The 23,066-nt window shown below is 42.7% G+C and overlaps 1 protein-coding gene across 5 annotated transcripts in view; it reads left to right on the top strand.

Moving 5' to 3' along the window:
* Positions 1 to 2,117: 2,117 nt before the first annotated feature.
* The window catches only part of LYST (lysosomal trafficking regulator), a 196,876-nt gene continuing 175,927 nt past the window's right edge, over positions 2,118 to 23,066 (top strand). For 4 of the 5 annotated variants that reach the window (XM_081229571.1, XM_081229570.1, XM_081229569.1 and 1 more), the window contains exon 1: positions 18,989 to 19,072. The gene's annotated coding sequence lies outside the window, so the exon portion shown is untranslated. Of the gene's footprint in view, positions 2,427 to 18,988; positions 19,073 to 23,066 lie in introns of those variants that run through there. The other variant, XM_081229568.1, reaches the window with a different exon arrangement.

The raw sequence follows: 23,066 nt of genomic DNA, 5'->3' as shown, positions 1-23,066 counted from the left end.
CTTCAGGGCTTTTTTGTGTGTTACAACATGAAACACAGGTAACAAACCTTTCAAAGTGAAGAAGGAATTTTTTCCCCTAGAAGTATACATTGATGGTGACTTCATTTCTATAGCATTCAGACAATTTTCATGTTAGAAAGATAAGGAACTTTCTCTCAGTCCCTTTGACCCTGACATCTCTGTTGGGTGTGTGTCACTCACTGAGTTGTCAGCTAGACATGAGAGCTGACACAAGGATGGTAAATACGGTCCGCCTACACTCATTTCACTGAGTGTGGCTGGGGGAGTCCCAGACACAGCCCAAGCAGTGACAGTCATTACAAGCAGAGATTGCAATCACTATTCATTGAAAAGATATTCATCAAGGGCCTAATACATACATGGCACATAATATATTTGAATACATTTACAGTTATTTGTTTAGGAACTATGCCAGGTGCTTTGGTGTTCAGCTGGGCATGGAAATGGAGAACCATAAGTAATGTGATAAAACCTAGTATAAGCATCCACTTTAATAGCCACTGTTCTAGGTGCCACCATGATGTTATAATATGAATTTGTTTAGCTGTAATCTGTGTCCAGAATATAACATAATCAGCATCAATTTCTAGGTACAGTAATAACACTGAAAGTTTGGAGCAAATACATATAATACATAATAGTAACAACAAACATTTATTGTACACCTTCTTTATAGTCTGTATATACTTATATGTATTATGTATCTCACACACACCACACACACACACACACACACACTTACACACAGAGTAGCCTAGTAAGTAGTTAAGAGAGTGGAACTGGAAGTTAAACTAACTAGTGCTATCGTTTAAAAGCAGTGTGACAAACTTATGGTTACCAGAGGGGAAAGGGTAGGGGGAGGGATAAGTTAGGAGTTTGGGATTAGACTATACAAACTACTGTATATAAAATAGATAAACAACAAGGTCCTACTGTATAGCCCAGGGAACTATATGCATTATCTTGTAATAAACCATAATGGAAAAGTATCTGAAAAAGAATATATGTATGTGTGTGTGTGTGTGTGTGTGTGTATGTATATATATATATATATATATACACTACTGAATCACTTTGCTGTATACCTGAAATGAACACAACATTGTAAATCAACTATACTTCAATAAATTTTTTTAAATAAAGTAAATATTAAAGCAAATAATTGACAGGAATAAAGCAACTACTTGAGAACAATAAATAAATAAATAAATAAAGCAATGTGACATTGGGCAAGTCTCAGATTTCTTATCCGTAAAATGGGAACAAAGATACTTATTTGGCAGAATTGTCGTGAGAATTAAATACAATAATGTTTGTAAGGTGCTAACCTAGGGCCTGGCTTAAGTGCTGAATAAAAGGTAACAATTTATTGTTTTATATATATATATATGCCCATGAATTTGTTAATAAAAATATTAGTCCAGAAATCCATAACAGGCATGAGATTAAAAAGATGAGAGTATTTTTAAATCAAAAATTTAAAAAAGAATAATAGCACAAAGAAAAGGAAAGGGGCAGATGTCAGCACAAAAGAAGAGCCAAAAAACTCTACACTGCAAGCTTGGTGAAAGTTTGCAACCAGATGGTGAGTGGCAGCTGCCAGGCTCAGGACTCACATTCTGGAGTTTAGTTTGGTTCTAGGTCCTCCAAGGACTGCAGAATTCTCAGAACAAGAGTAATGATGATCCTCACGGGGACAAACACAGGCCCTCACCCTCTGCAGGAGAATCAGGGCGCTATGACTCACCGCAGCCATCACAAAATCACTAACTGGAAATCCTTGCTGCAGCTACACTGCAAAGGAATCGGACTCGTTTTGCCAACTTCCCCATGTGATCAGCATGGCCATCTGCCAAAGAGCCGGAGGGAGAGAGGGCCACTCGCCTTGCCGGCAACACAGAGATTGCCTAGCCCCATCTCCAAATGAAAGAGCAGCAGAGAGCTCACAAGAAGTCCTTTCCAATGACGATCTGGCTTTGAAAAGAGCAGCTGTAGTGCCAGAGTGTTTGGTGCATTGCTTCTTTTGGCCGAGTGTCCATTCTTCCATGGGGAAGTGGTGTTGGGAGGTTCTTCTGGTGCACAAAGCTATTCCTCTGCCATCTGCACCCAGTGACATCAGAGAGTGCAGCAGGATTTGCCTTTGCCATTTAATGGGGTTTCAGTTTGTTTGACTCAACTGGGCATGTTCTTATAATGTCAGGAGAATGATTCTGTCCTAAGTCAGCTGAACAGAAGCCAGAAGTGAACTGCAAACAAGAGAACCGGCTTGCATAACAGCGTGGAGACCAGTTTCACTGCAGCAACACAGAGTAGGTGGTTGCTAATGAGCCTGCAGTGAAGATGCCTACAGAGTGACGACCAAAGGGAAGTTCCTTGCTCACCTGAAAAAGACAATCACTGTACAGGTAGGTTAAAGTGTTTCTGAGACCTCCCAGTGCCAGCCAAGCAGGTGCGCAGATTTGGTGGGCAGGCTGGGTACAGGCTGAGAGCTTTAGAACCACTGAGGAAGATGATTAACAGCTGAATTCCTGGCAGCCTTGGTGCTTTCTGGAGCTGGTTCCTACAGACCGCTTGCCCGGAGATACTGCGCAGAAAGGAAGGAGAATGCGATGAGCCAGTGACCCTTATTCGAGAGAGTCCAGCTCTGATTCTTGGATGCCAGTAAACTGAGGTTGACTGTCTTGGGCATGGCATAGGTACAAGGACTCACGCAGTAAGTGGGTGCAGGTGGACTTCTGTGAGATGTTATTGGACGAAGTACATCAAACCCAACATATCCAAAGTGCATTTTCTTTCTCTCTCTCTCTCTCTCTCTCTCTCTCTCTCTCTCTCTCTCTCTCTCTCCCTCTCCCTCACTCTCACTCTCACTCTCACTCTCACCCCCACTGCTAGATCTCTAACCCTTCAGCCTCTACTATATTCCTGATCTGTGCTAAGGATAGCTCAAGTCCCTGTATCTCAGAGGCTAGAGACTGGTCTAGGCGGAGGAGGGAGACAGCACAGAACTAAGGACTGGAGTGGGGAATTATGAAGGGATAAGTAACAAATTCTGTGGCTGGAGTTGGAGGGGAAGGGAAAGACTGCGGGTGAGATTGGAGGGAAAGCTAGCAAGAGCCAGAATGCCTGCCAGATGGAAGGCGGCCGAGGACAGTATGGAAGTCAGGGGTTTAGGGATTGGGAGGGAAGAGTAAGCCCAATTAGGGTCAAGGTTGGGAGGGGTATTGAGTGCTTGTTCTGAGACAGGAGACCTGGAGAACTTGTGGGTGGGTCAGCTGGGCTGGGGATGTGGATGAAGATGAAAAGACGGAAGTGGATGAAAAGACAACTCCGTGCACTCAGAAGCCAAGTGGCCTGGGCTGTCCTCCACTCCACAAGCTTTCTCACTGCCCACCTCCTGCTGGTTTTCACATCCTGCTAAACAGCCCCCTCCATTCCACGTCCTCTCAGCTCGGCCCTCATTGTCTCTCTCTCAGGCTTTTGCCAGACTCTGTCCACCACTGTCCCTGCCTCTAGTCTTTCCCCTACAACCCATTCTTCACACAACTGCCAAGCATTATCTTTCCAAAATGCAAGCTTGATCATGTCCCCAAGCTTAAAGGACTCCAGTCTTCCCATTGCCTACAGAATAAAGCCCCAAATTCTTGCGTGGCACGCAGGGGGCCTCAAGATTTCCCTCACCTTGCCACTGCAGCTTCATCTCTTGTAACTTACCCACAAGTGCTTAGTTACCTTCAAGTGTCCAGTCACCTGGATAAGTTGCTATTCCTTGAATCTGACTGTGTAATTTGCCTTCCAACTTCCCGAAGTTATTCCCTCAGCCTAGAGGAACTTTTCCTTCTCTCCTGCCTACCAACCCTCTTCTCATCTTTCAGGATGAAACCACCTCCTCTGAGAAGCCTTCCTTATATTCCTCCCTCCAGATTAGGGTTAATTGTTCTGTCTCGTGTGTGTGTGTGTGGGGGGGTATTAAACTATGTAAAACAGAACATTTATCATTTTAACCATTTTAAGTGTACAGTTCTGTGACGTTAAGTACATTCACACTGTTGTGCAAACTTCATCACCATCCATCGCCAGAACTTTTTCATCTTCCCCAAGTAATACTCTGTCCCCATTAAACACTCACTCCCCATTATTTCCTCCCCCTAGGCTCTGACAACCATCATTCTACCTTCTGTCTCTATGAATTTAATTATTCTAAGTGCCTCATATATGTGGAAACCTATATTCTTTATGACTGGCTTGTTTCACTTAGCGTAATATCCTCAGGTTCATCCATATTGTAGCAAATATCAGAACTTCCTTCCTTTTTAAAGCTGAATTATATTCCATTGTATGCATAGACCACGTTTTGTTTATCCATTCATCCATGTATGGATACTTGGGTTGCTTCTACCTTTTTTTTTTTTTTTTTGCGGTACGCGGGCCTCTCACTGCTGTGACCTCTCCTGTTGCGGAGCACAGGCTCCGGACGTGCAGGCTCAGTGGCCATGGCTCACGGGCCCAGCCGCTCCATGGCATGTGGGATCCTCCCGGACCGGGGCACGAACCCATGTCCCCTGCATTGGCAGGCGGACTCCCAACCACTGCGCCACCAGAGAAGCCCTTGCTTCTACCTTTTGATTGTTGTGAATGACGCTGCTATGAACATCAGAGTTACAAGTATCTGTTCAAGTCCCTGCTTTCAGTTCTTTAGGGAAGAATTCCACTTCCCAGAAGTGGAATTGCTGGATCATATGGTAATTCTAACTCTCCTTCTTTTCCCTCCCTTGAAAGTAATTGTGCATGGTAAGTGTGCATCTTCAGTATCAAAATATAAATACTCTTGGAGTAATGCTCAATAATTAAAGCACAGCAAAGACCCTGGAAAGAATATTTTAACTCTTCCCTGCGGTAAAAGTATGTTTTTCACAAAGAGAAATTACAAACCAGTTGAAACGTGACAATGCTGTTATCACTTGAACTCTAAAATTAGACTCTGGCAAAATGCTTTTAAGAAAATCCTTTCAAGAAATCTAGTTACTAAGTTTTGTAGTTATTACTCTGTCATGACCTGCTTAGGAATTTGGAATCAGGAAACCTGAGTCCCAGCCCTGCCCTGGCAGTTTCTAACAGGTAAGTTACCTAATTTCTCTAGGCTCTAATTTTACCATCAGTAAAATAACAAATGCCCCTGTACATTCATGAGAGAAGAGCAATCCAAATGAAAGCATTCTGGTAACCTCAAAAAAAAAAAAAAAAAAAAAAGGATCATCTGAATTATCACAGTGACTGGCATCCCGTGCAACACTGGGGCCTATTTAGCCAACCTGAATGACAGTACATTGAACTCATGTCCTTCCTCAAAAGAAGCTAAATGAGGTTCTTTAAAGGATACATTTTTTTTTGAGGTTTGAATAGAACTTTTATTTTAATTTAATTTTTATTTTATAGTGGGGTATAGTTGATTTACAATTTGCATTAATTTCAGGTGTACAGCAAAGTGTTTCAGTTATCCATATACATGTATCCATTCTTTTTCAGATTCTTTTCCCATATAGGTTATTACAGAATATTGAGTAAAGTTCCCTGTGCTATACAGTAGGTCCTTGTTGATTATCTATTTTATATATAGTAGTGTATATCTGCTAATCCCAAATTCCTAATTTATCCCTCCCCCCTCCCACATTTCCCCTTCAGTAACTATAAGTTTGTTTTCTAAGTTTGTGAGTCTGTTTCTGTTTTGTGAATAAGTTCATTTGTATCCTTTTTTTAGATTCCACATATAATGATATCATATGATATTTGTCTCTCTCTGTCTGACTTACTTCACTTAGTATGATAATCTCTCGGTCCATCCATGCTGCTGCAAATGGCATTATTTCATTCTTTTTTATGGCTGAGTAATAATTCCATTGTATATATGAACCACATCTTCTTTATCCATTCATCCGTTGATGGACATTTAGGTTGTTTCCATGTCTTGGCTATTGTAAGTTGTGCTACAATGAACACTGGGGTGCATTATCTTTTCGAATTATGGTTTTCTCCGGGTATATGCCCAGGACTGGGATGGAAAGTGCAGCCATACTTCATCATTCCCATTTGGATAAGAAAAATCTTTGAGTAAGCAGTGGAATTCCAGGGACATTTGAAGAGTGATAGGAAAACTGCTGGAAGGACTTTTTTTTTTTTTTTTTTTGCGGTACGCGGGCCTCTCACTGTTATGGCCTCTCCCGTTGCGGAGCACAGGCTCCGGATGCGCAGACTCAGCGGCCATGGCTCACGGACCCAGCTGCTCTGCGGCATGTGGGACCTTCCCGGACCGGGGGAAGAACCCGCATCCGCTGCATCGGCAGGCGGACTCTCAACCACTGCGCCACCAGGGAAGCCCCCTGCTGGAGGGATTTTAACACTGGGCAGTTAAGGAGACAGCTTTCCATAAATAAGAAATAGGCACAGAGAAAGAAAGCCCTGAGCCAAGATTACTAAAAAAAATACTCTCGGTAAAAATAGATGGTAATAGTCCTATACACTATGCATGTATTTCATCCAGGCAGCCTTTACGTTTTTATGAAAACTTGCAGATAGAAGAAAAAACTCGAACCTGCTTCCCATGGTTATTTCTGGCCTGTAGTACATATTACATGTGGTAAAGACTGTTGAGAGTCACTGTTAAGATGTTGGTGCCAAACCATGAAACTTTTCCTGAGTCATAAATCGGCATAGCTTTCCTACCCTAGAAGAAATGAGCAGTGAACTTCCTTTTAGATCTTACAGCCTACATTCTTCTCTTCTGTGTTTTCAGAATGTCTGTGTTATTGATTCTTTAGAAGGGAAGGCAGGATAAGGCAAGACTACTGATCTTTTTTTCACATAGACTGGTAAATTACCACTGAATGGGATATATTCTTCCTCCTGCATTTCTCCCTCTTCACTCCCTGAAATTGAAGAAGTGGCCAGTAAACAGAATACAGGTTTGGAACAATTACAGAATTCAAGCGATGTAATCAATCACTTGTGTATATAAGACAGAAGGCACAGTGCTACATACATAATAGCAGTGAAATCAAAGAAAAAATCAAAGAAATCAAAGAAAAAATGAGACAGCAGTTATTCCTCTGAAGATTGAGATCCATTTTCAGGGCTATCAGTTTACAGGTGTATATTTCTCTATTTTATGGAAAAGAGAAAGAACGTTAGTGTGGAATAAAGATGCCATTTCTAATTAGAGGGGAAAAGATGAGTGTAATGCATGGTGTTCAAACAAGAGACTATACGGAGGAAAATCTTTCTCCCTGTTCTCTTTCCCTTTAAATGGTGTCTTTCACACTAATTCTCAGGCATCTGGTTAGGGAGCCCAGAAACAGAGGTGGCACTTGGGATGATGGCATTTTCCATCAAATGCTCCTGCTTGTAAACCGGTCTTCCAGCGGCCAAGGATTTATCTTATTTTCGAAGACATCTATTATAGGTCTGACTTGAATTTATCCTATTTCAGGAAACTCCCACATAGCTGCAAGTGCATTCGCCCTGGGGATGAATGTTCTAAAACCAGGTCTCTTTATTAAGAATCAGCCACAGGGTCCAGTGGTCCCTGGTGGTCCAGTGGTTAAGACTCCATGCTCCCAGTGCAGGGGGCCCGGGATTGATCCCTGGTCAGGGAACTAGATCCTGCATGCCACAACTAAAAGAGCCTGCACTCTGCAACTAAAGATGCTGGCAACTAAAAAAGATCCCACATGTGGCTAAGAAGATCCCGCAGGCAGCAACGAAGAGCCCGCGTGCTGCCACTAAGATCTGGCACAGCCGAGAGAAAAAAAAAAAAAAAGCATCAGCCATGGTGGTGGGTAGGATACTTACCTGAGAGCTGCCTTCAACGTGTGAGGAGCTGGCTTCGCTAAATTGCCTGAGTTGGGCGTGGTGGTAGAGAGCGATCATAGTGTCAAAAGCCGGGTTTCCAACAATTAGCAGAGGCACAGCTGCCAGCAAAGACAGTGTTGTCTGTATCCCGACAGGAAACTCTCGCTCTCCATTAGACCTAATTATCAGTCAGCAGCTGACTTCCAGAAATGGTGCTGTAAGTTGGGCAGGACAAAAGTCCGGAGAGGTTATCCTGAGGGACGAGTGGTCCTGTGACAGTGCTTTATAGTACATTTCCTGGCCATTTATTCCTTTGATTTGGTGACCTCATGTTCTTGGTTGATGCTTTAAGGTCTGGAGAAGAAACTCGTGCAGTCTAAGGTCATTCTTTTTCTTTCAGGTGGCTGGTATCTGATTCTTAGGGATGTTGGGTGGGGGAGGGAGAGTGGGATAGAATAGGGGAGTATATTCCAGAAATCACATCGGATTCAGGAGAATCTGAGTCAAATGGCAGCTTGTACCCCGGCCACAAAGACCACCCAGAGGGCCAGAGCCACTTGCCACAAAGCAGCTCTCCCCTTGCCCAGGGAGGCACTGCATTTTGGCAAGACTCTCTCGAGGCCGGGAGTCTTTATCCAGCTGAAGGCTGAGCTCACTTGCTCCTGGGTGTGACTGCTTGGTGTGACTGCCTTGGGGCTTTGCTGACTAAACTACTCTACCACAGTGACCCATGTGAAGTGACATGATCTTTTAAAAAATATGGATGAAAATCCAGAAGACTATGTTATTAAATAGACCCAGATGTTTTTAAATACCTTGCTTATTTAAGGTCCTTTACAGTTCACAAAGGTGCTTAAAAATGTCTTACTTGTATTCCTCAGATTTTGAATTTTTTTCCGCTGCGCCACGTGGCTTGCAGGATGTTAGTTCCCCGACCACTGATCAAACCTTGGCCCTCAGCAGTGAAAGTGCCAAGTCCTGACCCCTGGACCGCCAGGGAAGTCCCCACCCTGTCTTCTTCATTTTATATTTCAGTGATTGATTTTCCAACATAATGTCTGCGTTTTTCCCAATATTACTGTGTGTTTCAGATTACTTTTTACAGGTTGGATATTGTTACACTTCCAAACAGAGTCTATATTTTATTTTCAATAAGATAGCATGCCTGGGCTGCATCTCTACTACTAGGTGATACAACTGTCTCAGAACTTTACTCACGGAGTAGCTGCTTGAAAAAGGCAAAAGCTGGCCACAAGCCAGCTGTTTACAAAGTGAATTCTGTGTTCCCGTGGAATCCTTCACTTCCTGCATTGCTCTAATATCAGCACAAGCTGGGCAGGGAGAAGGGTTTTTGCTTCAAGCCAAGGCTCCGGGCAAACAGCTAAGGAAATGAGTGCCCTCCCTCGCTGAAGCTGGCGCACTGAAGGCCCCTCCCCATGGCACAGTAGAGCTCTTCTCTTTTCTCTGGTGTGACTGCTTGCTTGCATGGATCTTAAAGGCAGAGCTACCTGGGACCAGGGATTCTACAGACATTTCAGTGAAAACAGGCCTTTCAGTTTTTCATCTCAGATCCCTTTGAAATATCTTTGAAAGCTCAGGACTTAGAAATATCTCAGATGCTGGTGAGGAGCAAATTTGGAAAGCAGACACTATGCTGTACATACATTCATCCCTTCCCTTCTGCGGCCCAAGTTGTTTTATTAGATGAGCTTGTGTACCAGAGAAACTTAGAACGAGAGCTTCCCCAGAATGCTTTTCACTCGCTCATGTAGACTATTCCTGGACAGCCCCACCGGGACCCCTACAACTCCCACCATCTGAATTCAACAGGTAAATATAGCTTAGGCTGAAGATGGGGTCACACTACATTAATATTCAGTTCTGATTCCAAATATATGACAGGCCTATGCCTCTCAAATTAGTTTACATTGTGAACTGGGGAAATGATTATGTAATTTTTACAAGTTTGATTTCTCGTTGCATAAAATAGCGCTTTATTTTTTAAAATTTATTTTAGTGAAGTATAGGTGATTTACAATGTGTTAATTGCTGCTGCACAGCCAAGTGATTCAGTTATATATATATATACTTTTTCATATTCCTTTCCATTACAGTTTCCTACAGAATACTGAATATAGTTCCCTGGTCTATACAGTAAGACCTATCCATTCTATATATAATAGTTTGCATCTGCTAACCCCAAACTCCCAATCCATCCCTCCCCTCCCCTCCTTCTCCCTTGACAACCACAAGTCTATTTTCTGTCTGTGATTCTGTTTTATAGATAAGTTCATTTGTGTCATATTTTAGATTCTACATATCATATGGTATTCATCTTTCTCTGCCTGGCTTACTTCACTTAGTACGATAATCTCTAGGTCCATCCATGCTGCTGCAAATGACATTATTTCATTATTTTTTATGGCTGAGTAATATTCCATACCACATCTTTATCCATTCATAAAATAGAACTTTACTCTCAAGATGCCACATCAGAATGCACATAGATATGAAATATTCTGATATTCCAGCACAAAAGTCAGGATTTAAATAAAATCTCCCAAAGTGTAAAAGATATATAACCTCTAACAACTGTTGACCATGAGACCACAGGTCATGGAGAATTCTTTCAGCTCCTATATACTTCTGTATCATCCTCCTCCTCATGTATTAAAAAAAAATTATTGAGCAGCTACCATCTCAGGCACTTGGGAATACAGAATGCTAAAATGCAGTCCTCACAACTTATTGAACTCAAAGTATATTTGAGAAGACAAACAAATTACAAAAATAATGATAGGTACTGGGAGTTAAGGAACATAGGGAAGACTACTGTATTTGATTGTGTTCTGGCTTGTCTGTCACACTCACTTGGGATATTCTTACCCTATTAGCAGATAAAAGAGATAATGCATACTTTTTTTTTCTGCAGTACTCGAGCCTCTCACTGCTGTGGCCTCTCCTGTTGCGGAGCACAGGCTCCAGACGCGCAGGCTCAGTGGCCATGGCTCACAGGCCCAGCCGCTCCACGGCATGTGGGATCTTCCCAGACCGGGGCACGAACCCGTGTCCCCTGCATCGGCAGGCGGACCCTCAACCGCTGCGCCACCAGGGAAGCCCCATGCATACTTTATATCTTAACTTATAAATACCAAGAGGGCAAGATGTGCCTTTTGTGCATTCAATTAGTCTTTGTCCTGTGCCTTATGCTGGCACAGGACTAATTGAGACATCACAGCAGTTGGGTGGGACAGGCTTCTTCCATCTCTGTTATGTAGCAGTACCCTGGCTTAGGGTAAACCTTTATCCTTTGGTGTCTGGTCCTTATTAAAACAGACTCTCCACCAGTCCCTCTGGAGAGTCAGCCCAACCTATGATTATAGTTATGATATGCTTTATCAGAATCCCACTAATTGCCACACAATAGGCCCCAGATAAGATATTTGCCCCACAAGAGTTTAACCTGTGTTTTGTGGTTCTTCAACAAGTGATTAGACATTAAAAAAAATATATTTATTTACCTATTTGGTTGCATGGGGTCTTAGTTGCGTCTCCAGGGCTCCTTAGTTGCAGCTCACCAGCTCCTTAGTTGGCGGCACGTGGGCTCCTTAGTTGTGGCATGCAAACTCTTAGTTGTTAACGGCATGCATGTGGGATCTAGTTCCCTGACCTGGGATCAGTCTCGGGCCCCCTGCATTGGGAGCGCAGATTCTTAACCACTGTGCCACCAGGGAAGTCCCTAGTGATTAGACATCTTAAGCAGCATGGAACATGGCTTAGTTAAGAACAACCAGGATGAAATAGGGAGCAATTATCTATCTGGCTACAGTTGGAGCAGAGGGAAATATTAGTTATCTTCACCCACCTGCCCACCTGCCTTCCTAACATCACTCTCAATCTCCCTGAAATGTGGCCTTTACTCTTTCTATTTTAAAAAGGATCTTCAAGCCACCACAGTCTCTCTCACCAGTTTTTTTTTAATGGAAGTATAGTTGATTTACAATGTGTTCATTTCTGCTGTACAGCAAAGTGATTCAGTTATATATATATATATATATACACATACACATTCTTTTTCATATTCTTTTCCATTATGGTTTATCTCAGGGTATTGAATATGGTTCCCTGTGCTGTACAGTAGCACCTTATTGTTTATGCAGTCTATATGTAATAGTTTGCATCTGCTGACCCCAAACTCCCAGTCCATCTCCTGCCCCGCTCGGCAGCCGCAAGTCTGTTCTCTACGTCTGCTCTCTCACCAGTTTGTTTTTTTTGGTTGTTTTTTTTTGCGGTACGCGAGCCTCTCACTGCTGTGGCCTCTCCCGCCGCGGAGCACAGCCTCTGAACGCGCAGGCTCAGCGGCCATGGCTCATGGGCCCAGCTGCTCCGCAGCATGTGGGATCCTCCCAGACCGGGGCACGAACCCGCGTCCCCTGCATCAGCAGGCGGACTCTCAACTACTGCGCCACCAGGGAAGCCCTCTCACCAGTTTTTACACATGCTCTTCCCCCTCCTAGAAGAGTGCTTCTTAAACTTTAATGTGCATAGAAATCACCTGAGTATCTTGTTGAAATGCCAGGTGTGACTCAGTGAGTCTGGGGCGCGGCCTGAGATTCTGCATTTCTCACATGCTGGTGCTGCTGGTCTGAGGAGGAGCATGGGCTGAGAACTCCCTGCCGGCCCATCCTGGTTTCTGGACACATGGATTTTATAGACTGCTACCAAAAAGTAAAAATAAAGAGCAAAACAATAAACTCTTTCAGGGACCAATCAGCTCGACAACTTTTTATTGCCATTTAATTGGTCAAGAAAGGCCATTAAACACATGCATGGCTCTGATTGCCGTATCATAAAGAAAGGTTATTTAAATTCCCGAAAAGTAGGAAGGGCATAGTTTCGGAATACTAGAGGACAATCTTTTGAATTGAATAAACTCAGCTTTGCGAAAAAACTCACTACATTGATCTCATTTTTAAAATTTTGTCCTAGATTGGGGGCACTAAAAGCAGTTAGGAAAAATTGGCCTGCCTGAAGCCTACTGAGGCTTTTAAGTCTGAAGTCTAGAGTCAGCTTTTCCAAGTTGTCTTTTCTGATCCCAGAGGTGGGGTTGAACGTCCCTCCACAGTGCCTCAGGGAGCCCTGTGCGTGACACTGTCATAACCTTCATCACCATCCACTGTAATTGCTTGTTTACTTGTCTGGAGCTCCCAATAGTCCTAGAATGTCTTTTTTTAAAAATTAAAGTTAATTTACAATATTGTGTTAGTTTCAAGTGTACAGCAAAGTGATTCATATACATATATTTGTATATTCTTTTTCAGATTCTTTTCCATTATAGGTTATTACAAGATGTTGAGTATAGTTCCCCATGCTATACAGTAGGTCCTTGTTGTTTACCTATTTTATATACAGTAGTGTGTATCTGTTAATCCCAAACTCCTAATTTATCTCTCCCCCCACCCTCCTGCTACCCCTTTGGTAACCACAAATTTGTTTTCTATGTCTGTGAGTCCATTTCTGTTTTGTAAATTAGTATCATTTTTTTAGATTCCACATATAATTGATATTATATATTTGTCTTTCTCTGACTTACTTCACTGAATATGATAATCGCTAGGTCCGTCTATGTTGCTGCAGATGGCATTATTTCATTCTTTTTTATGGCTATTATTCCATTGTATGTATATATACCATGTCTTCTTTATCCATTTATCTGTCGATGGACATTTAGGGTGCTTCCATGTCTTGTCTATTGTAAATAGTGCTGCTATGAACATTGGGGTGCATGTATCTTTTCAAATTATAGTTTTCACTGGATATATATCCAGGAGTGGGATTGCTGAATCATATGGTAACTCTATTTTTAGTTTTTTAAGGAACCTCCATACTGTTCTCCATAATAGAATGTCTTTTACCTACCTCTATATCCCAAAGCCTCAAACATTGTAAGTACACAGAAAAGAGTCAATAATTGAATGAAGGCCTGAAATAAGGCATCAGTGTTACAATCTCACTAGTGGATTCCGTTTGTGGTGTTAGGTAGAATCAGAGACATTTTCTGAAGTGGTCCAAACTAGTGGCATGTATGAAATTATAGAGAAAATGTATATTAAGAATATTCTTATGTAGCACAGGTTCTTTGAGTAGGCAGTGAAACACACACACACACACACACACACACACACACACACACATGTATAAAATCTTTACCTGTTCCTTACTTTGAACCTGACTGACCCTTTCCAACTCTTGCTTTGAACTGGTCAAGTAATATTCTGTTCTGTGAACTTGCTGATACTGTGAACTGTTTCTTTGTTTTTCTGGTCTTCCGAATGAGCTACCATGAGATTTAGAGGGTTCTTATGAATTTTTAATCTGCTCTGATCCCCTGCGCTCTTGGCTTTTAAACAGGAATGGATAGCAAACATGCATTTCTTATGATAACATTTCTTAATTTCCTTCCACTTCTTAGCCTGTCTGTTGTATAGGATAGACTTAGTGTTCTCTTCCAAAATAAACAGCTCATGCAGCTCATAGCTCAAAGTTAATCAGAAACTTGTTTACCACAGGAATATATTGGGAATTAAGACAGACAGATATCAACTATAAAAATAAGAAATGGCAAGCGAGAAAGTAGGACACTAAGACACACTCAGTATGAACTTCCCAAGCAAAGAAGGGAATATTTGGGTTGTTTTAACGCTTTTAGCTGGTTGAAAAGATCTTTCCACAAAATTTTTTTTTTGCTGTTTACCAGTCTTTTAATGCAATGTCATAAGAGTTTTAAAGTAAAGTATACGTATTTTGGGGGATTCAAAATGTTATCAGTGATTTAGTAGAGAAAAGTACCTAAAAGAATCTTATTAAAACCTACTCTGGGGCTTCCCCCGTGGCGCAGTGGTTGAGAGTCCGCCTGCCGGTGCAGGGGACGCAGGTTCATGCCCTGGTCTGGGAGGATCCCACGTGCCGCAGAGCGGCTGGGCCCGTGAGCCATGGCCGCTGAGCCTGCGTGTCCGGAGCCTGTGCTCCGCAACGGGAGAGGCCACAGCAGTGAGAGGCCTGTGTACCGAAAAAAAATAAATAAATTAAAAAAAAAAAAAAACCTACTCTGATAAGCTTTGCAAAAAAGAGTGGATGTTACTAGTAACCTAATGGAGACAATAATTATGAATCGACTTCTTCAATAAAGTTTCAAAAAAAAGCATGTTTTTTAAAGATCCATATACATCCTAATAAAGTAAAGCACTCCAAAACTAAATTTATACAACTATAATTTTTTAATGTAGCAATTACTTGGTCTGTAGGCAAAGATGGGCCATCTGTATAATTTTGACCATGTTACTGTTCCTGAAATGACAGCCCTGCATCCCCTCTACCACTTCTTTACAAATCCATTTCTATGCCAGTGCAGTGCAGTAGGCATTAGAGTTGTCAAACTTCATCTCAAAGTATGAATAACTTATTCTTTGGATATTTACTTGAATTTGAACAAAATCTTCTTTTTTTTTTTTTTTTTTTTTTTTTTTTTGCGGTATGTGGGCCTCTCATTGTTGTGGCCTCTCCCGTTGCGAAGCACAGGCTCTGGACGCGCAGGCTCAGCAGCCATGGCTCACAGGCCCAGCCGCTCCGCGGCATGTGGGATCTTCCCAGACCGGGGCACGAACCCGTGTCCCCTGCATCGGCAGGCGGACTCTCAACCACTGCGCCACCAGGGAAGCCCCAAAATCTTCTTAATTAAAACTATTCATTCAAAAAATATTTACTGAGTGCTTACTATGTGCCAGGTACTGTTCTGGCACATGGGATACATCATAAACAGAGCAAGTGTTGCTGCCTTCATGGAGCTTATAGTCTAAGTGCAGGAGACAATAAAAATAAACATAATAAATGGCTAAAATATGAATGTTTGAAGCTGATAGGTTCAATGAGAAAGATGATGTTTAGGATCACACAGTGTTGACTTCGGCACCAGAACCCAAGCTGACAGAAAACCCGTATGTTCTTTAATAAAACTATTTTGGGGGGTATGTTAGTCTGCTAGGGTTGCCATAACAAAATACTACAGCCTAGGTGGCTTAAACAACAGAAATTTATTTTCTCATTGTTCTTGTGGCTGGGAGCCCCAGATCAAGGTACCAGTGGGGCTGGTTTCTGGTGAGACCTTTCTTCCTGGTTTGCAGACAGCCGCAGTCTCACTGTGTCCTCACATGGCCTTTCCTCTGTGCATGTCTGGAAAGCTCTGGTGATTCTTCCGCTTCTCATAAAGACACTAGTCCTATTGGATGAGCCCCCCACCCCCTTATGACCTCTTTTAACCTTAATTAAAAGGCTGATTACCTCCTATAAGGCTCTGTCTCCAGAGTCATGTATGGGTTAGCGCTTCAACATATGAATGTGGTCAAGGGAGTGGGAATCAATTGCACTCGTAACAGATGGCATTTGTGACATGAGGGAGACTTAAGTATGGGGCCTAGGGCAGAGTCCCATCTTGTTCAGGTTTAAGGGCAGTGTTGAGGTAAACTTCATTGAGAAGATGAAATTTGAGCAGACAGGAAAGAGGTAAAGGGGTTCTCTATGTGGCTATCTGGAGAAAAAGCATTGCAAGCAAAGGGAACAGCCAGTGCAAAGGCCTTAGGACAGGAATGTATCTGGAATGTTTGGTAAACAGTAAAGACGCCAGTGTGCCTGTGGATGGCAGAGTAGGAAGAGATGAAGTTGTGAGGAGCTGGATGGTGCAGAGTTCTGCAAGCCATTGTAAGGACTTTGGTTTTACCTGAGTGAAACGGGGAGCCATTGCAGGGTTTTGAGCAGAGGTGTGACATGGTCTGATTTACATATGCATGTAGTCACGAAATAAGTATTTTAACATATTTTGGTGAATTTAGTGTGAAATGATGCACATATACATTAACCACATCTTTTAAAACCTTGATTTTAGAATCTCCTTTTAGATTCTAATTTTAGAGTCAAATTATCTGGAGAATTGCCCACTTACAAAGTTTTCCAGTATGTGATAAATACATAAGTAGGGCTTCCTTCTAGATCTCTTATTACTTTTCTTTATTCTTTCTTCTATTGCATGCACTTGATTACACATTATTTTGTGTGTTCATTTGAAATATTTTAAACTAAGTTTTATCTAATATGTATACTTAATATCTACATTCTAAGATACTCGTGCACAGAGTCAATACTATGGTAGCTTGGTTAAAATACTTTGTAACTCAGATATGAAGAGAAAATAATAGTCACAAAAGACATTACTTTGTGCCTTTTACAAAAAATAGTACTTTGAGGGCCGGTTGTGTACCATTGTCGTATAAAGTTTGTTTCGTTCTTTTTGACTTTAACGAAATCATGACCATCTATTATTTTCCGTTCAAGAGAAACAGAAACCGGCTTGTTACTTAACACTTCTATGGCTTATTTTTTCCATTAAAGAAAAAAAAGAGGTGTTTTTGAGATTAGTGTGTGAAAGTTGATGTATAAACAAGAGTAGGTTTGGTTATAGGTAAAACTGTGAAATATGTCAAGTTTGGCTTCCTCTGAGTTCAGGGAAATTCACCAAAGCATCTTGGGCACTTAGCACATAGTACCCAGCCCATAGTAGGTGCCCATTACATATTTAAGTGAATAACATCTCTTTCACTAACTTGCTGGGGACTTCATGTGTTGCCCATCCCTGGAGTATTCCAGTTTTACAAGATTGCTGTAGGAAGTGTGCGACCTCTGCACAAACGTATTAATTGCTAATAGTTGCACTTCAGATGTCAGTGGGGAGATATTTTAAAGTACAGGATCTTCCCCGAGAGCCCCTTCAAACCACATCACTGGGCACCTATTTACTTGGTTTGTCGTTGGGGCAGATGGAAGTTGCATTTGGTATACAGCCTTAGGATATAATATCCTGAATTATTTCTATTTCTTGATTCCTATGCAAAAATTACTGGAGTTGTTGATTCTAAAGCAGCTCCTGTCAATTAGTAAACCATTGCTTATACAGCTGACCCTTGAACAACAGGTATGAACAGCACGGGTCCACTCACAAACAAAATTTTTTCACTAAATCTGTTTTACAGTACTACACCATCTGAGGTTGGTTGAATCCATAGGTGGAAGGCTGATTATAAAGCCATATGCAGGATTTTTAACTAGCAGGGGGTCAGTGCCCCTAACAACTTCCCTCTTGTTCAATGGTCAGCTGTACTTTGTATTAGGTAAGACTTGAACCCCCGACCCTCAGACCTCAAAGCCCAAGAGCTTTCCCAATACCTTTGACATTCCACCGCAAGGCCAGCCTCAGTGACTGGGTGGTGACGAGGGGTGTCCTCTAAAATGCCAAACTGCCGGCATCAGTAGTCTGTCAGCTGTGTGCTGGACCTGACAGTCAATGATGCAGCTAAAACATCCTTATATGTAACCTAGGGTTCCCGCCCTCTGGAGGCACTGCTGTTATAAGACATACAACGTTGACAGTGCACGCTGCCTACAACTGTGTTTTAAAAGGGCTAAGTTGAAACATACACCTTTGCGCTGAATTAATTCTAGGGCAGCTTCGTAAACCTCTTTCCGGTTTTGTAAGAAGCCTACAGTAACCTTTGTAAACTGTTTTTTTTTTTTTTCCAGCCCCAAAGGAAGGGCAGGGTTCCTCGCGGGTAACCCTTTCTCCCTCTCGCGACCCCTTCCCATATTTCTTCTACCCTCATCCTCCGGAGCCACACAAGGGGGACGGGATGACAGTCGGTGTTGAACAGAGAGAGAGGACGCTGCGCACGTGTTTGGTGCTTTTCAAACTGTGCAGGCTCACCCTAGGGGACGATGCAGCCTCCTCGCAAGCCCCTTGAAGAGTGAGAACCGGGAGAGCCTCCCCCGCGCGGGGAGGAACCCCGCGGCCCCAGACCAGTGGCTCGGCCCGCCCTCCTCCCTTCCTCATTGGCTCCCGTGCTCTACGTGTCACGCCTGCGACGCTGGCGCTGCCCTATCGGCGAGGGGCGGGGCTCGGGACGCATCCGGCGGGCAAGTGCGCAGGCGCAGGAGAGCGGGTCTGGGGCCGGACGGGGGGAGGGAGGGGGTGGTGTTCCCGGTTTCCTGGGTTACCTGAGGGGGCGGGGGTGGGGAGTTTGCGGCGGTGGTGGCAGGGGCAGCGGCTGCGACTCGGGATTTTCCCGGTGAGGCGGAGCGTGCGGCGGCGACGGCGGCCAGAGAGCAGGTAAAGGCAGCCCCCGGGCCCGGCGATGCCGGCAGAGGGCTAGGGGTCCCGGACCCAATAGGTGGCCTGGAGGGAAGGCGGTTGGCGCGGGGGGCGGGTAGCAGTCAGCCCGGGATGGGGGTCGCGGCGGCCGGGCTGAGGGCGCGGGGGACTCGGCCCGACGCGCCGGCCCGGGGTTTCTGTCCGGCTCGTGCCCGGGCCGCCTCTGACAGCAGGTGAGCCGCGGGCAGGAGCACTGCCCGGCCTCTCCGAACCTTTGTGGTGGGCGCGCGCCCACCAGCCACTAACTTTATTTCCTGGCGCTTGGAGGGCGGAGGTCAAGCAGGCTGGCGGCGATTTGCTGCGATCTTGATTGTATTTATTATCATGTGCCGCGGCACAACGTGCACCCCGGCCGGGCCCACACTGGCAGGTTGACGGCTGGAGTTGACAGTTTCCGCGCCACCACCCTGCGGGTCGCTCTTTACGATCTTGCCCGGCGGTTGCTCGCCCACCTGTCATCTCCCCCGTGCGCCTTGGTCCGCTGCTTTTCTCCTGCCTGTAACACCCCTTGCCCGGGCGAGAGACTCTCCAGAGGATCCTCTGAGACATCTGCCGTCTGTCCCGGGCATCATTGGAGCCTTGGCTGAGATGCCCGTTGGCTTCTGGTGGGATTAAACTGTATGGGAAATAACCCAGGGAGACCCTGGCACCAGTGTGGAGGCCAACGGGTTGCTTAGTGGCGGAGTGGGTAAGCTCAGAGGCTTTAAAAAACGCTTCCTAGCTCTGAGTCTTACCAGGTTAAACAAAACAAAACATTCCCTATATGCTCAGCAGACCATACACACCCAGTGACAGCACTTCATAGTTGATGAGGTTGCTTTAAGCAGATAGAACATTTTAAGGGAGTTGAATCTTGTGTTGAATACATCGGTGTTGAATTCAGACCAGTGTTTCCTCGAATACTGAATTCAGTTTGCACTTTCCTTAGGGTTTGTTGAGCAGACTGATAGGACAAACTGAATTGGGCTTGTCTTCCTGGTGATCCTTGGCTATTCTGCTCTGTTACTTTAAACTTCCATACCCAGGAACCTTATGCTAATAAAGATGTTGACTCTGAGCTTTCATTTTGTAAATGTAGTTAATTAATACGGGGGATCTGTTTTAAAGAGCTTTGCAAGTAGCCAGCAACTTTTCTTTTCTGATAGCTCTTTGTTTTCATCCATATTGGTACTGCAAAGATTGGAGAATTTGAAGAAGGGGGGGAGCATAAGGAGAAAATGAGTTACTATATTATTTAATTTACATGAAAACAATTTGTAAACTATAAAATTGTATATGAATATAGTAAATATTTTTTGAGCACCTACGATGTGCAATACAGTTTCCTAAACAGATAAATATCCCCTCCTACACGGAGCTTACATTAGTGGGGAATCGCAGATGATAAACAAAATATGTGCTATGTCAGATGGTGTTAAGGACTATGGAGAAAAAGCAGGGAAGACGGAGAGACTTGCAGTTTTATTTTATTTTATTTTATTGAAGTATATTTTGATAGTTGATTTACAATGTTGTATTAATTTCTGCTATACAGCAAAGTGATTCAGTTATTTATATATATATACACACACACACACATTCTTTTTTTAAAATATTCTTTTCCATTGTGGTTTATCATAGGATACTGAATATATTTCTCTGTGCTCTACAGTAGGACCTTGTTGTTTGTCCATTCCATATAATAGCTTACATCTGCTAATCCCAAACTCCCACTCCATGCCCTCCGCCTTGGCAACCACAAATCTGTCCTCTGTGAGACTTGCAGTTTTAACTAGAGGTAGCCAGGGAAGACTTCCTAGGGAAGATGACATTTGAGCCCAAGACCAAAGGGAAGTGAGAGGGTAATCCATGCACCTCTCTGAGGGAAGAGTGTTCAAGCAGAAAGAAAGGCACTTGCAAAAAGCTTAGAGGCAGGAGTGGACTGGGTACGTCTGAGGACAGCAGAGAGGCTGATTTGGCTGTGGTGGAGTGGGCAAAGTAAGAGTCGCAGAAATGTAGGAGAGCGGTAAGTGGGAATGGGGAATCAGATTGTGTAAGGACTTGGGCTCCCACTCTGAATGAGAAGGGGGCTTACACTTTTGAATAGAGAAGGGATATAATCAGACTTGCCTTTTAAAGGGATCAATCACTCTGGTGGCTGGATGGAGAATAGATTTTGTCTGGGGTAGGGTGAGGGGTTGGGCAGAAGCAGGGATATCAATTCCAGGACGCTTGCCGTAATCCAGGCCCGAGAGGATGTACCTTGGACCAGAGAGGAATTGGTGGAGTGGTTGATTTCTGGACAAATTGAGGGTAGGGTCAACAGGAGACTTAAAGGACACCAAAATTTTTGTTCTGAGCAAGTAGAAAGGTGGAGTAGACATATACCGAGATAAGGTTTATGAGAGGAGCAGTTTGGTGGGGAGAAGGTTAGGAGTTGGTTAGAAAATAATGAAATTAGACTCCAAGTGGAGATTAGTCGTAGTAGACATTAGTGACTTTGTATTGAAGACACTTTTTATGTTATCCTGACTATAAACTGACTATAACAGGGGTTTAATATTTTCAACCATGAGCTCCCAACTTTTTTTCACGCTCATTTTTTTTTTAGCCATTTGGACCAGCCTAATCATTTTTTTTTTCACCAAATGTAGCTTTGCTTTTATTTGCTTGCACTTAGAGCATCTGTTTGTTAGTTTCATTTGCAGAGAAAGCCATATAATCCAGAATTTCAGAGTGTTGTATCTAACTTGAGCACCTTCATCTGATTAATCTTTTTCTCAATTGTATTTAGATGCCTGGCTTAAGTTCAAGAACTTTTTTTTAAGCCTCAGAAATCTTGTTATCAAATGTGGCTTCACTTGGCCATTTGCAAAATTACAATGGTAATGACCTATATTTTTAATACTTTACTAATAGTAATATACAGGGATTATCCTAATTCTTCTGTTTCATTAAAGATGGCTTGAGATAAATGGGCCATCACATATTAAATGGAGATCTTTTTCATCAAATTATGCAGTATTTGGAGCAATAGAATTTGACCTGTAAAACTTGTATGAAAAATATATCAAGCCCTTAGAATTTAAGGCTGCCCCTTACATTTTAAGAAACCAGGTAATATGCTAATATTTTTAAGTGGAGTTTTAACCTAAATATGTCATGAAAGTATATAAAAATCTGTTAGATAAATAGCTATAAACCGATCTTAGAGTTGATAGGGATGCTATATTCTCTTTGATACTACTTTCTTTTGCTATTGCTTCTCAGCAGTGTTTGTCCTGTGCCTCTTAATTCTCCTGACTTTGTTTTACAGTAATTGAGATATTTGGAAATTTTGAATATTCTCCAAATCTAACTTCTGGGAAGAGGAAAACAAAAACAAAGAAAAATCTTATCCAATAATATGAAAGAGTAATGCTTAAAGTATAACCATTTTAATTAGCCAAGAAAGGAATCAAGCAATTTTCCAAAGGACTAGTCATTATTCCATTCAAATGTGATTCTTTGAACTTGAAACTCAAGATAGACCAGGAAATAAGAGAACTTCTAGCCACTTGAGAAGAGTGGAAGAAATAGATGAATGATAAGGTAGAGTAGTACACATACTTGTACAACTACTGCCACTTGTCTTTAAAAAGTAAAGAGCGTAGAAGATTTTTGCCAGAAACCTGAAGAATTGCATATTTTAAATTAAAAAATGTGTGGGGAGGTGAAGCCCAGAAGCTATGCATTAAACATCTTGACACTGACTGATTCCTAGAAAAATTGTAGACCAGATTGCCAAACAGATGCTTTGTGATTTGTGATTAGGAAAAAAAGCACTGATTACTAAGATGCAGAGTTGGTTTTTAAAGAGCATGTCATATTACGCTAACCTCATGCTCACTTTGCCAAAGATACAATAATTTTAAATAATCTTTGTAAGCACCTCACATCTTACAGAGTGCATTCCCATTTATCATCTCATTTA

This window comes from Mesoplodon bidens (genome assembly GCF_964165515.1).
Source record: "Mesoplodon bidens genome assembly, chromosome: 1".
Lineage (NCBI taxonomy): Eukaryota > Metazoa > Chordata > Mammalia > Artiodactyla > Ziphiidae > Mesoplodon > Mesoplodon bidens.
Note: the sequence above shows the minus strand (reverse complement) of the source record. Positions and strands in the feature narration are given on the sequence as shown.